This window comes from Excalfactoria chinensis, chromosome 21 (genome assembly GCF_039878825.1).
Source record: "Excalfactoria chinensis isolate bCotChi1 chromosome 21, bCotChi1.hap2, whole genome shotgun sequence".
Classification (NCBI taxonomy): Eukaryota; Metazoa; Chordata; class Aves; order Galliformes; family Phasianidae; genus Excalfactoria; species Excalfactoria chinensis.
This window is the reverse complement of record NC_092845.1, coordinates 3,402,492-3,415,229: the sequence shown is the minus strand read 5'-3', so window position 1 is coordinate 3,415,229 and position 12,738 is coordinate 3,402,492.

Here is a 12,738-nt window from a genome sequence, read left to right as displayed (position 1 = left end):
ACAGTGCTTGGCAGCAGAGCACGCTGTATGCTATGGTCTTGCTGCAGCATTTACACCGAAGCATCTGTCTTAACTAAAGGAAGTTCTTGTAGCAAATTAATTAAACTGGGAAAGCCTTATGACAGTGCCATAGCCTAACGGTATGCAAGGCATTGACCTGGGATTGCCTGCTAACAAATGGCCTGTATTGAGCTGCCAAGTCAAAAGTAAGAAACTGATGGTTAAGAAGCTCGATGGCAGTTTTATTAACTTCTGTTCCACTGAGGGAATGGTTGATTTCCTTGTAAATTACAAAGCACCAATGGGAAGTGCTATAAAAGGCTAATCGCATGTGAACCAGCATACTGTGGATAGGCAGTGTAATATCCCACTGTTGGCAGCACTGATCTTGTTTTTTTATTGTTTATAGCCCAGCTGCAAAAGCATCAGGAATAAAGCCCACGTGAGAAGCCAGGCTGCAGCTCTGGACAAGTGCACACACACCGTTGAATCTTGGCAGTGAAGCATTCTTCCCTTGACTTGGCAAGATGTGACATGCATTGAGAGGGATATACACTGGTGTCTGTGCCAGAGAGCTGTAATCATCATGTGAGTTCCCAGCGTGTCTCAACGCCCTGAGCCCTGGTTTGCAGGTAAAATAAAGGTGTGTTGTTCTGATTCCTACACGTTAACCTTAAAAATAGCAAGCTTCCTTTCTGAAATACTGCCTTATTTTGATGCTGTTCTAAAGTCATGTCTGATTGCAAGTGCTGCACAAGGACAAACAAGAATGTTTGGCTGTTGTTTATCTTGCTGTTGTACTGCATGAAGGCTACAGGCTTGCTGGTACATGTGCTCAGGATCTTGTATATGTTCTGGTTGTGCAGAGAAGGGGAAAACGGTTGTGAAAGCTTTTGGAGTAAAGAAGTAGAATGGAATTGCCTGCCTTTTTCTTCCTGCAGACGTTTGCCTTTGGAATTTAATATTTTTAATTATTAATAGTTTTATTTACGTGCCTCCTGTGCTTGTATTTGCACAATGGGCACAGATGCAGGTTTGGGTGGTGGTAGGTGTGTGTTCATTTGCTTTCCCGAGGTGTGATATGGGCTGGTTGCCTTTCCTCTGGGAGAGCAGCAGAGGGAGCACAGTGGCCTCAGTGCTTTTCTTCTTCATTCATTGCTTTTGCAGCAGCAAGAATATGGTTTCGGGGTACAGTGTGCACGTCTTGCCTTAGAACATGCTTATCTTTGGTTGTAGGGAGATGTGTTGTGTTGCTTTTTATCTTGTATTGTAAATGTAAATCCAAATCTGAAGTTGAGGTGAGAGTTTCAATGTGCTAAAGTCGGCTTTCAAAGGCAGGATGGAACTGCAGAGGGGTTAGGCATGGCTGGCAGGTATATGGATGCGCTTTGGGGTTGGGTTGTGCAACCAGCTTCTTCCATTGGCTGTTCCTCCATTAGCAAAGACAGAAAGCTGTGAGGATTCCCCACTTCCTTCCTCAGGGAGAGGAAAAGCTCTGAGCAGAGGGAAAAGCTTTAGTTAAATCTTATTCTGAAGTCAAAGATGTTGAGCTGCAATTCACAGGCCACGTGTGATGAACTTGTATTGATACTGTCCACGAAGTGCTCTGAGTGCCTGCAGTATTTGGCTTCAGTGCTCAAGAAATGGTGTTCTGTTTCACATAGCACTGCATTGACTTCGTGGAAAGGTTCTTGTGTATCCACAAGTGATAGCACAGATAAAACAGGTCATTTATTTCAATGCATCATTTATTTCTTCGCTTTATCTTAGGAAGAGATGGGTGTGGAAGAAGTGACTGGTCTTGTTATCTTAAGTCCTTGCTTACAGTTTCTTTTTAGATTTTACAGCTATGCAGACGTTGGCATTTAGCTGCTTTTTAATGAGGAGAATGGCTCGGTTGAGACCTTTTGGATCGACAAGAAGCCATGACTGTCTCTGATAGAACCAAAGTGCCAGTGGGTTGTGCAAAGCAGGGAGCTGCAGAGCTCTGCCTTTCACAGCGTGCTGCTGGCTGCTGAACTCGCTGCTCCCTGCCTTAAGGAAGTTCAAAACAAGAAGTAAAACTGGCACATTTTTGTGAGCCAAGCCCCTTCACGTGCCTTTGACAAATATGAGGCCAGCAATCTTCTACTGAAATGTTGTGTTTCTGAGGGGAAAAAAAAGACAGAAGGCACAGGTGAGGCACAAGATCTTGGATTTTCTTATCCTTTCTGCTTCTTAGTGCCAATGATACGAACCATTACTCGGTCCTTACTGAACATGGTATTAAAGGAATTAGGAAGGTTAAACTTCCTCCTCTTTACGACTACCTGGTGCTGCCCAAGGGTTTGCTTAGTGCTGAAAGCTCTTCTTTAAACATCCTGAGGTTTTCAGTGTTTTGTTTGCAATTATATGTAATTTACAGGAATTCAATAATTCCAGTCTTTTGTTGTTTGCTTGATGCTTTCATCGTTCTTGGGCAAATCAATACCTTTTTCCCCTTTAAAATGCTCTGTCATGTACCAGTTGGGTATTCCAAACCAGTATATCTGGAGCTTGCATAGCTGGCATGTAGTTTGCAGTCCACATTCAGTCCTCTACACCAACATATCCAACCTCATTCCTGAGAGATATCGCAGCTGGGCAACAGCAAGACACTCTTTGCAAGAAAACTTTGGTCTTGTGGCTCTTGCTATTTTTATAATGGAAAGAAGGTCATTGGACTTAACATGACTGTACAAGTAATTGACAACTGATACAGCAGGATGAGACGTTGACTGGGAGGTAATTCACATTGTAAGGCTGTTGAGGTGCCACAGCCAGATGTTTACTGGCTGGGTGACCTCTATTGGAAAGTGATTAAAAATGAGTCAGTTGGTTGAATGTGGGTTGTTCAAACAGAGGGGTTTCTTATTTATTTTTATACCCCTTGGTGGCCTTACATTGATGTTGTGTCACCCAAGAGCTCTGCTAGCAGAAAATGATGGTTTGCGAGCACAGAAGGGGTGAGTGTGTCAGCTGAGAATGCCAGGATGCTGGCTCACAGCTTGCAACAGCTGCTAGCAGAGCAAGTCAGGATCTTTAGTCACAGTCTGCAAGGCCAAAGGCTGGGACTGACGAAGTGATGGCTCATGGTTTACGAGACCTGACAGCCAGCAACCATTGCATGGATGCAGATTGACCTCTGTTTGATATTCCCATCTGGGACTGTGCTTGCAGATTTGCAGGCAGGGAGCAAAGCTTACATTGCCAGTGGTTGGAGTGGGCATTGAGAATGGTGGGCTTCAGCTGAGCAGCAAAGAGGAGAGTGGAGCATGTTTTAAAATGGCTATTTTTTAAGTTACTTTCTCATTTTGCCTTTGCATCTGCATCCCCAGAAAATTGGTTAGGTTGTAAAAGCAGTGGTAGGAATCAGTTGAACCATTTAATGGAGTGTGTTGTGCCCTTTTCTTCCCTTTATTTTTCCTCCCCGTTTGCATGTGATATCATTGTAGTGGAATTCAGCAGGCTGCTTTGAATTGTGTGGATGGAAAAAGAGCTTTCTCTTCTCAATTGTAGCTGTGAAGATATTTCAGAGAACCTTTGTGTATTTCATGTTCATTTCCATCTGAGATTCTTTTGTCTTCCAAGACCAGTCATATTTATCTGCTGGGGTAAACTTGAGACTTTCAGAGGGAGAGAAAATGGTCTTGAAGTGGTTCAGGGTGTGACACAATGGAGGTGTTTGAGCAGCAATGTGAAGTTGGAAGCAGCATTTCGTCTGTGGAATTTAAAAGCCACGTGGGTTCATATGCAGCCCAGAGCAGTGTGAAATGTCACCCGTGTAGACCTTGCACTGAAAATGCTTAGGGGCTGGAAAAACTTGTTTCATATTTGTCAAAGGCACGTGAAGAGGCTCGGCCAGACCCTGTGCCCTCAGCACCAGTGTCTGTGCTGTGGTTCCATATTGGTTTCCCTGCCCTTGGCTCCATCCAGAGCTTCATGTGCAATGATGGCCTCAAGGGGAGCGATGGGCTGTAGGCAAGGAGGAGGTTGTGTTCCCTCAGAGCTCCCCATGAGCTGAGTGCATCCTCGTGCTCCATCCTGGGGCCGTTGAACCTTTCACCTGCTTTCCTCTTGGGAAAATGCCCTCGGCTTGGATTGACACTGGGTATTGTTTGGCTGATGGTGAGAACCAGTCCAACCACCCGTTCTGTGCAGATCGGTGCAAAGTCAGATGCGGAAGAATTACAGTTATAAGGTTGGGGTTTGGTTAGCGGGGCCACGTGTTTTCCAGGGGTAAAAGTGAACCAAAATGCATTCTATAGGACTGTATGGCTCAGGAATGATAGCAGCCATGCTCAGTGACCCACTGGCTCTTATAGGAAGGGACAGGCCCTCGTTCAGCACAGTGTTAATCAGTGTTGAAGAAGCTCACACGTGGATGCTGAACAGGGCTATAGCTGCTACATTCTGCTTTCTGACATAGTGACATCTGTGTTAGTAACAGCCATGGGGCTTTTTCTTAAGGTGTTTTTTCATTCATTCTCACCTCTAAAATAATTACAAAATGGACAGGCGAAAGATATTCTGATTAGGAATAATAACTAGTAGATATTTAAGTAATAAAGCCTCATGCTTCATGCTGTCACCCTGGCTTCTTTATGGTCTGTTCCTTCACTCTGCAACACTTGAGTTAGTAGAGGTTTGAGTCACTGTTGGGAGAGAAGATGGATTCTGTGCCTGATGGGCTGGAAACATGGACATGATGTTGACAGCATCTTTGAATTCATGTCCCATTGTAGCTCATACAAGTTTGGGATTGGCTCAAGACAGCGTGGTTAATGTCACTAAAGGCATTTCACAAAGGCTGGTAGATGTGACATGGACCCAAGTGTCTTGTAGTTTTTGTTCTGGTGAAACATTTGTATTGAACAGCTCCAAAATATGGTCCTCGATAGGAAACGTTCACAGAGTTTAGCTTCTTCCTTGTAGATCTTCTCCTTTTGCACATCATTTCTGTTGTACTTCATTATTTACTGTGCTCAGCCCCAGAAAGTCCCCATTACCCTGTAGGGTTACCGAATGAGACCTGTTTAGTGTCACCTTCCAAGGCTCAGCCTGTGCATGTCCACCATGTACTGGGTTGTTTGTCCAGCACTAAGTAGAAGAGGTCAGGAGCATCGTCCCCTCTTTATAGAAGGAGAAACTGAGTCACAGAGGGGCAGCAGCCTGCAGAAGAGCCAGGAATTGTGCAGAAGTCATGCTCAGTGTCACAGCTCTGTGATGTGCTGCTCTGTGGGGCTGTCAGTCTGCTCCAGGGTTTGCACAGCTGGCTGCCCCACAACCTGAGCGCTCCCACAGTGAAATCAATGGCAGTAGTGAGGTCCCAGTGAACAAAGAGACCCAAGCTTTCTGCTTGCTTCATTTGTGTCTCTTTGCCGTATAATTTGTCTGATTGCTGAGAAACATAATGGGATCCCCTAGTATAAAATTGCTCAGGATGAGATACAGCTCATCTAATTTAACTCTGAGGCTGCTCTAGTCACTCAGTTTGTCTTTATAGCCAAAGGGGAAGAAAGAAGCACCTCCAGACAGCAATTCGTCTCATTTGTGTTAAGCATATATGAGATAATGATTGCTCTGTGGAGGCATGCTGCTCTCTGCCTGAACAGAGGAGGAGCCTGGAAGAATCATTTGGATGAATTCCCTGGCTTTTAGGGGAGGCGAGTCCTGTCCTGAGGAACAAATGCCTGTAGATGAGCCCAGGTGACAGGCATGTCTTAAATGCCAAAACAAGCGTCTTGGAAGCATGTGGCATGTTTGGATCTGGCTTTTGTGTACAGACCTGTCAGAACGATGTGGGCACGTGTTATCCTTGGGCTTCCAGTGAACACATTGAAGCAGGAATTGAGCTTCCGTCTGTCACATCCATGGGGAAAAGATTTGCTGCTAATGCTGATTTTGTTACCAAGAGCGGCTCTTACAAGTCCCATCAAGTTCGGCTTCATTATCCTGAATGCATCTGGGCTGAGTGGATCTGTGAACAAACTAAGTGGGAAGGAGAGGCTGCCTATGTGGCCAATGCCGTGCTCAGCGTGCAGAGCCCCATAGCCAGCGGGTGGTGGTTGAGGTCAGTCATGAGTTACATGCAAATAAGCATTGTGGTAATATAAGCAAGCAAACAAGGTGAAATAGCTTGGCAAGATCTCTGCTAATGATGAGAGGGAGAACAAATTGAGTTGTCTTGGTTGTGGCTCTGCCCCAAGCGCTCCTCCTTGCTGCCGTGCAGCCTGTCTGCACAAGCAATGCAGCAGATTGAGCCTTATTCCTTCTGAAGTGCGTCGATGAGCTGCGAAACCGATTGGCTTTAGAGAACTGTTGGTAGAGGAATGTGCAGCGGGTTGACCATCTCGATTCCAGGAGGCATCTTAAAAGCCATCTCTCTTAATGCCAGAGCTGCTTGGTGATGAGATTTGCAGCGCTTAGAGCCAGTGTGGTAATTCTACTTTAGAAGTTCTCATCCTTCTTGATGATGATGGGAATTTGGAATTGGAAATGTGCATGGCTTAGTTACTGACTTGGGCTTTCGTTGGCCACTATCCACGTGCTTTTTAGCTGGCAATAGTAAACTTGGTCTTTGTCTGCTCGTGTAATTGTTTTAAATTGTAATGCAGTTTGAGCAGCCGGGGCAATAGAGACAGATAATGCATTAAGGATGGCTCAAAAAGTACCAAAATGTGTATTATTCCTCTCTCCTAAGGCAAATGTAATCGTGGCAAATTGAAATACATGAGTTAGTATTTGCTTCCGTGGAAGTGAAAGTTGGTATTTTGATAGCTGGCGTGGATATAATATAATAGCTATCACTTATAGCTATTTCAGGACCCTGAAAACATCCACTTGTTGGAAAAGCGAGGCTTTACAATCATAGCATGTAGGAATGTACACAGCTGCATTGTTTGAAAATGAATTACTCTTTAATGTAATTTGTTTTAAGATTAATAACCGAGCATCCATTCAGGAAAGCTCTTTGGGCATATAACTCTTTTTATTGGGTTGGTGCATAAAATCAGAAGCACATTCAAATATTCCTGTCTTGCAGATCATCCTGAAGTGTATTATTCAGCTGCTGAAGTGATGCTACAAAATGAGTATCGTTTTGTGTTAAAATGCATGCAGAGCCAAAGGAAAGGAAGAATTATGTGCTACATAGTAGGAAAAGAAGACTGAAATGCAGCAGCAAAACAATTGAGAAAGCCTCAGAAGTTGGGGAAGGGAAAATAGCATCATAAGGAGAAGTAGTTGGCCTCCAACCTGAGCAATTCTATGATTGGACTTCATGCAACTGACATGAAGCAGTAAAGTGCATTTGGCCCTCGTGGTGGGCAGCTTGAAGTACCTTGGAGGTGTAGAGCATGCCTGCTGCTACTGCTGCTGGTCAGCATTTTGTCCTGTCCACATCCCTCCTTGTTACCAGCTGCCACCGACAGATTTTGCTTTTGATTTACATCAAACCCATTACTCAGCAAGAGCGAGCTGTAAATTAATTCTTGAGAAATATGAAATGAATGAATGCCTGCTGTTAAAGCAAGCAGAGCACGTAAAGGTCTGCCAGATACACTTATCTGGATCATATATGTATGATTTGCATGTACTTCACTTCCTTATGGAGGTGAGTCAGAGATGAAAGAGTTTCAGTCCATTGAGGAACTGACCATCTGCTTTAAGTATAGCTGTACATTCTTGATTTCTTCTGAAATGGAGGTAACAGGCTGTGATACCTCCTGCAGTATCCTTAGGATAAGGGGGTACCATGAGAACAAAATGAAAGCTTATACTGCAGCGAGCCAACCAGACAATGCCTGAGCATCCCCAGGGTGATGGGGTAGCTGGACTCTGTCCTGCATCCAGCCCTGTTCCCATCCCTTCTGTGTAAAGCATTCTGCTGGTTCCTTCAAACAGTCCCTAAAGTTGTTTCGTTCCTTTTTTTGCCCCAATTTGAGGTGCTCTCAGTGCTGTGCTTCCTGGCATCGTTTCCCTCTGTGTGCTTCTAACCCGTTAAATGCATTTTAGCTGGAGGTTTCGCTCTATAAATTGTTCTTTCCATGCAGTGCAATACGTCCCGGGCTGTCTGCAGTTACTTAGGGAGGGCACATCCTCCTGCAGACACATGGTGTGCATGAATGTGGATTTTCTTACATTATGTGCATTTTTCCTGGCTTTTCCCTTTAGAGGAGAGCCTGGCTGCAGTACCAGCAGAGCAGGCAGGAGGGGGAGCTTTCTCCTTTGGATGTCACATTGCTGGCTGTGATTAATTCCTTTGGTTTTGTGAGCGTGGGGTGTCGTTGCATTATAAAGAGTGTTTATGGAGATAATCCACTTATCAGCCCAAGCACACATTCTCTCTCCACTAGACAACAAATTGCTTCTGTCCTCACTGAGGGAGACTGTAAGGGCTACCCTGGGCTAGGGGGACAGGGGAGGACGTGACAGGAGGCTGATAACATCAGAAACAAAAGCAGAAGCAGGAGACAAATAAATGAATGTATTAAAGAACGGCTGCAAAATACAAGTGATCTACTTCAGCAGCTCATTCGTCAAGGGGGTTTGGCCTTGCCTCATTGTAATCTAAATTGAATCCAATTTAGATTCCAAGCAAGGGATGGGAATCCTTTCCTGAACCAAAACAAGCCCTGCCACCTCCTACCTTTCCATTACTCATTCCTTAATTTGTTTGGGTTTGTTATGTAGGGCACTCAGGAAGAATAGCTTAAAGCTGTGTGTGCCTGTTCCGAGTCTCTTGTTGTAATCACTGCTTTGCCATGCATTGGGCTGACTTTTTGGTGCAGAGAGAGCACCCAGAGCTGGCAGCATGTCTCTGCCCAGGGCCCCAGCACCTCAGTGTGAACATCTCCTGAGTGCTGGCTCACTTGGTCTGGGGGAGTTCACTGCGCTCCTGGGATCAAGCTGTTTTGTTTTTTTTTCTCCCTAAAAATCAGCTTTGCTGGTGCCTACACACATCCAGCCCACCCCAGAGACAGGCACTGGCAGGTAGTTTCCTGCAGTTCTGAGATCCCCTGCTTGCTGACCTACTTTCTGTTCTGCCATTATGTGTTGATAAACTCAGCCTCATAGCCTGTGTATGTCTGGAAAGTCCAAAGGGCAGGACTCTTATCTTCATCCTTCATGCTCATTAGTGCTGCATGCCCTATTTTTGTATTGGTAGCCAGCTTGTGCTTGCCAGCCTCCTTGCAGAAAGTGTTACAGGCCACGTGAGAGGTGGGTGATTAACTGCTCAGAGGCAACCAGCTGGCAATGGGAACAAGTGTGGGAATGCTGCTTCCTTCCCACTTCCGAGCACTGCACCAAAGAATGAGAACCTCTATCACACATGAACTGCTTTCTGGACTGCTCCAGGGAAGGGCTGGGGAGTTTTACTCAGGTTGAAGTAGGAAATTCCAGCTGAAGCCAAGACTGGGTTGGCCTCAATAGAGCAAGATGCAGGTGGGAAAACATTTCCTTTCCTGAGATTCCTTGACTGAGTATTGGGGTCTGCTATGCGAGTATCCAGTAGCTGTGCTCTCTGCTGCACCAACCTGCTCTACTCTCCTCTTTCTCCCTCAAGGACTCCTGATGCTGCTCAGCCCTCCGATGTTGTTCAGCATCACTGTACCCAATGAGAACTCCCATCTTATTACATCATGAGCTGAAAAGGAATTGGCAGTTTGGTCGTCAGGAGTGTTGAGGCACCTCATGAGATAGTGTATAAAGTGTATATCTTGGGGATAGACCCTTCTCACAGCGGGGTGGTTGTGTTGTATGTTCCAGATGTAGTCAGAAGACTTCAGTCTTTAAAGCCCCTGTTTTGGCTTTGGGGCTGGAACAACATGCAAGAGAATCTGTCTGCTACAGGATGGGGAAAAGAAGGGACTGTAAAGCTTTGCTTGGAAAGGGAAATGAGCGAGAAGGTTTTGCTGAGCAAGCTGTGTCAGGGCAAAAAGCCAGGATTGGTAAACAGGTCTGTGTGTGATCATGGGGCAGCAATGAAGGTATGGGGTCAGCGGTGGGGTGGAGGCCGTGTAACCTGGTCATAGCAACAGGAAACAGGAAGGCAGGGGCCCCCACCTCAACCTGGCTGTAATCTGTGGCCTTTAGCAGAGTGCTTGGACTCTGTCAGCCCCTGTGACTCCTGGGGGGTTGGTCCTTATGGGCTGCAGTGGTTGAAATCAGGAGGTGATAGTGATATTGAACACCCGAATGCATTTAGCATCAGCTTGTGCGCAGAGGTGACCCCATGTATCTACACGGTCTTTCAAATTCTACTTGTATGGACCCTGTAATAATTGGGGTGGATAATAGGGACCTTTCATGGTATTTTGGGTCAACTCAAATTAGCTGTTGGGCTTAAGGTAGTTGTTAATGGCCTTATTTCTGCTTCAGAAATAGCCCCGTGCTTGTGGGTGCTGCACTGAGAAACAACCCGTGTTGATCTTGGTTGTGTGTTGTTGTTCTTAGATGCTGGGAAAGAGCTCTCACACCTGTGGTATGTGAAGGGGGGGGGGGGTGTTAAAAAAAGCCCTATTTATAGAACAAACAGCTCCTTTGTTGGAATATGTCATCTGGTTTATATCAGGATGGGTGTAGGAGGAGGAAGGACTGTGGTAAAAGCAGTGGGAGTTGCCCTGTGCAGCGTGCAGCCCAAACCCAATGAGCACCTTTCTCTCTGGCACCCAGAGCTGTACAGGGAGATGGGAACATAATCCAGGCAGACTGGGGGGGGTGTTTAAGTGCAGCCAACTGGGAACATCTGTCAGGGTTGTGCTTTGGAACTCACAGCCTGGTTTTAATGTAATGAAATTTCTGGCATAAAACAGGAGTGTTTTATAGAAGGAAAAAAAAAAAAAACAACAAATCTCTCTATATAATTCTCCATCAGTGGCTGCTGAAAAGCAATGGGCATCCCATGATGTCTGTGTTACTCATTCAGAGCTTCGTAGTGACCTTGTTCTGCTGATCCTATACATAAAAGCCCATAGAAAGTCTTGAAAATCAAAGATCTCGGCTTTAGAATGAGACCTGTTCTTCAGTGTTTTTTTTTGATTGGAGGTTGTTTATATTGGGAGTAATAAGTAGCTGCTGGAGATGGACTGTGAGCATCCTGGGTGCTTGAATGATCAGAATTAGGGGACTGTTAGCAGCTGAAGGGGATGTGTAGTGCCATTGGAATGGAAATGAGCACACCACTCCTCACTGGGTCACCCTGGTTCCCTTTCACCTCATTCCTACAGGGCTTTAGTGACGCTGTGAATGGCTTCCAATACCCCAACTTTTATTTAGATACAAGGGCACATATGGGCACATATGGCTCCTTGTGCCCATCATTTTCATTGGGTCGTTGTTATCTGGACAGGGATCCTGTGGGGTTGAATCTGTACAGATAGGAAAGAAAGAGACAAAAGGCACAGCAAGTGGTTTCCTGTTGTGATTATTCAAGTGTGCACATGGTAATAACAAGGAAAATATATTGGAAGTGCAGATAAACTTAATTCTGTTACAACAGCGAGCTTCTCTCTCAATTACGAGTAATAACAAACACTATTTTCTTTTAATAGGGAGTTCTTTCCAATTGCAATGGCCTGCTGGAATGCTGGATTTCTGCTGTGTGTGTCCATCAACAGCATCTCATGGTCTGGAGTTGGATGGCCCCATGTCCAGTGCTGGAATGAAGCTGTCTCTGTTTCCAAAGTAAGTACCATCCAAAAAGATGGGTTTGGTTTCATTGAGCATTGAGGGTGGGCAAGTAATAGTGGCACCTTTAGGACCAATGGTGCCTTTAGGGCCACCTTTAGGACTTCCTGGTTTCATCTTCAATGTGGTGCTGGCAGTTGACCCTGATTTTTGGCCTCGGTCAAAACACAGACTTGAGCTGATGACCCAGTTTAAGCTGACCTTGAAATACCCAACCGCAGTGACCTCCAGGCAATTAATTACCTGACTCAGAAGCTGGCTGTCCTGTGCATGGACCGTGATATAGGGGTGCTTTTGTTCTGCTCTGTTCAAGGGCAGTGGTATAAGTTGCTGCTTGCAACACCAGAGGCCCGGGGTTCGAATCCCCCCTGTGGCGTAAGTGGCAGAAATGCTGCTCTGCTACACAGAGGGCTTGAATCCCGCGAGTTGGACTCGATGATCTTTAAGGTCCCTTCCAACTCGCACGGTGCTGTGATACTGTGATGCTGATTGCATTGTTTCCTCTGCCTCCCTGCCTGACTCCCCAAGTATCATTAATGTTTTGAATTACTTTATTCACCTTAACTGGCTGATTTCTTGCCTGGAATACACGGATATCTGTATGTGATAGCAGCAGTTACTGATTCATTTTTCTTAGAGTATCTTGTTTATTAATTATAGCCAACGCCAGTGTTTTTATATGGCCTGTATCTTCTTGATAAAAGCAGTGACTCACTTTAATTGCTTATTGCATGCATGACGGTCTATTTCTGTGTAGTGGCCTCTCTGTTCAGTGCAAAGCACTTGATCTGTGGAGGCACCACAGAGGAAAGAGGGGCTGCAGGGCAGAATGGCAGAGCAAATTGGGGTACCTGTAAGGGTTGGCAGTGTGAAGAGGGCAGTAAAGAGGTGAAGCAGGAGGAGGTGAGCATGTGGATGGAATTGGTGCTGTGTTCCAAGCTTAGGTCTGGGGAGGACTTTCTGCATCCCTCTTGCTTTTATTGTGTCCCAGAAATCTGATGTCTTCATTAAGCATCACTTAGGTCCTTT